Genomic DNA, 3,163 nt, shown 5'->3' with positions numbered 1-3,163 from the left:
ACTGATCATAACATGCTTTAAATGTGGTGGATATGCAAGCAAGAAACATGTTGAGGATGCAAGTTACCTAATGATCCAAAAATTTCAAGGAGTAGAAAAAATCAAATTCTCAAGTGGTTGGATATTTATCAGAGTCAAACAACCCATTTTTATCCTAACCTAAAAAATCACAGATACTTTTTGGAATTATCTCTGTTAGCATTTTTGCATTTCCATTTTGGTTGTTCAAATTTTTTTTCAGATCCAAACTTGAGTTTTCACTCTCTCATTTTTCTCGTAAACAAAAAAAATATAAGGCAAATAGACTACAACAAAATGAAAATTTTAGAGTTCATGTGTGGAAAAAAATTAGAAAACTATAATAAATGTAAGTGAAGAAAATTATTTCACGCGCTAAAAATAAACTCTGAGGTTTTGTTATCCATGTTTTTGGAATTCCACTAGTACAACCCCTAATAATAGCTTGCTGGAATTATATAGGAAAGGGACTTCTAACTGATCCAAACAAGCTTCAAATGTGGTAGATATGCATGCCAGAAACATGTGGAGGATGCAAGTGACCTAATTATCCCAAAATTTCGAGTAGAAAAAATCAAATTCTCCAGCGTTGGATATTTTTCCAGAGCCAAACAACCCACTTTTTGCCTATCCTTAAAAATCATAGATACTTTTTGGAATTATCTCTCTCACCATTTGTGCATTTCCATTTTGGATGTTCAAATTTTTTTTTAGAACCAAACTTGAGTTTTCACTCTCCCATTTTTCTCGTAAACAAAAAAATATAAGGCAAATAGATCACAACAAAATGAAAATTTTAAACTTCATATATGCAAAAAAAATTGAAAACTGTAATAAATGTAAGAGAAGAAAATTATTTCACGTGCTAAAAATGAACTACAAGGTTTTGTTATCCATCTTTGGGAAATTCCACTAGTACAACCCCTAATAATGGCTTGGTGGAATTTTATTAGAAAGGGACTTCTAACTGATCCTAACATGGTTTAAATGTTGTGGATATGCATGCCAGAAACATGTAGAGGATGCAAGTGACCGAATGATCCAAAAAGTTTAAGGATTAGATAAAAATAATTTCTCAAGTGGTTGGATATTTTACTAGAGCCAAACAACCCAGTTTTTGTCTATCCTTAAAAATCACAGATACTTTTTGGAATTATCTCTTCCAGCATTTGAGCATTTCCATTTTGGATGTTCAAAATTTTTTTCAAATCCAAACTTGAGATTTCGCTCTCACATTTTTGTCGTAAGCGAAAAAGATATAAAGTAAATAGATCGAAACAAAATGAAAATTTTAGAGTTCATGTATACAAAAAAATTGAAAACAATAATAAATGTAAGTGAAGAAAATTATTTCACGCACTAAAAATGAACTCCAAGGTTTTGTTATCCACGTTTGGGAAATTCTACTAGTAAAACCCCTAATAATAGTTTGATGAAATTTTATAGGAAATGAACTTCTAACTGATCTTAACATGCTTTAAATGTGGTGGATATGCAAGCAAGAAACATGTTGAGGATGCAAGTGACCTAATGATCCAAAAATTTCAAGGAGTGGAAAAAATCAAATTCTCAAGTGGTTGGATATTTACCAGAGCCAAACAACCCACTTTTTGCCTATCCTTAAAAATCACAGATACTTTTTGGAATTATCTTTGTTAGCATTTTTGCATTTCTAATTTGGTTGTTCAAATTATTTTTCAGATCCAAACTTGAGTTTTCACTCTCTCATTTTTCTCGTAAACAAAAAAGATATACGGCAAATAGAATGCAACAAAATGAAAATTTAAGAGTTCATGTGTGCAAAAAAATTAGAAAACTATAATAAATATAAGTGAAGAAAATTATTTCACACGCTAAAAATAAACTCCAAGGTTTTTTTATCCATGTTTGGGGAATTCCACTAGTACAACCCCTAATAATAGCTTGCTGGAATTATATAGGAAAGGGACTTCTAACTGATCCAAACAATGCTTTAAATGTGGTGGATATGCATGCCAAAAAACATGTGGAGGATGCAAGTGACCTAATGATCCAAACAACCCACTTTTTGCCTATCCTTAAAAATCACAGATACCTTTTGGAATTATCTCTTTCAGCATTTGTGCAATTCCATTTTGGATGTTCAAATTTTTTTTCAGATCTAAACTTGAGTTTTCACTCTCCCATTTTTCTCTTAAAAAAATATATAAAGCAAATAGATCGCAACAAAATGAAAATTTTGGAGTTCATGTATGCAAAAAAAATTTGAAAACTATAATAAATGTAAGTGAGGAAAATTATTTCACGCACTAAAAATGAACTCCAAAGTTTTGTTATCTATGTTTGGGAAATTCCACTAGTACAACCCCTAATAACAGCTTGGGGGAATTTTATTGGAAAGGGACTTCTAACTGATCCTAACATGCTTTAAATGTGGTGGATATGCATGCCAGAAACATGTTGAGGATGCAAGTGACCTAATGATCCCAAAATTTCGAGTAGAAAAAATCAAATTCTCAAGTGGTTGGATATTTTACCAGAGCCGAACAACCCACTTTTTGCCTATCCTTAAAAATCATAGATAATTTTTGGAATTATCTCTCTCAGCATTTGTGCATTTCCATTTTGGATGTTCAAATTTTTTTTCAGATCGCAACAAAATGAAAAATTTGGAGTTCATGTATGCGAAAAAAATTTGAAAACTATAATAAATGTAAGTGAAGAAAATTATTTCACGCACTAAAAATGAACTCCAAAGTTTTCTTATCTATGTTTGAGAAATTCCACTAGTACAACCTCTAATAATTAGCTTGGGGGAATTTTATTGGAAAGGGACTTTTAACTGATCGTAACATGCTTTAAATGTGGTGGATATACATGCCAGAAACATTTTGAGGATGCTAGTGACCTAATGATCAAAAAATTTGATGGAGTAGAAAAAATTAAATTCTCAATTAACGAGTGGTTGGATATTTACCACAGCCAAACAACCCACTTTTTTCCTATTCTTAAAAATCACAGATAATTTTTGGAGTTATCTCTCTAAGCATTTGTGCATTTCCATTTTGGAAGTTCAATTTTTTTTTAAGATCCAAACTTGAGTTTTCACTCTCCCATTTTTCTTGTAAACAAAAAAGATAAAAGGCAAATAGATCACAACAAAACG

This window comes from Aristolochia californica, unplaced genomic scaffold (assembly GCF_029961685.1).
Source record: "Aristolochia californica isolate CCGP_79_NKW_82.1479 unplaced genomic scaffold, dmAriCali1.0.hap1 SCAF_16, whole genome shotgun sequence".
NCBI classification, from domain to species: domain Eukaryota; kingdom Viridiplantae; phylum Streptophyta; class Magnoliopsida; order Piperales; family Aristolochiaceae; genus Aristolochia; species Aristolochia californica.
The sequence above is the reverse complement of the archived record's forward strand: the minus strand, read 5'-3'. Positions refer to the sequence as shown.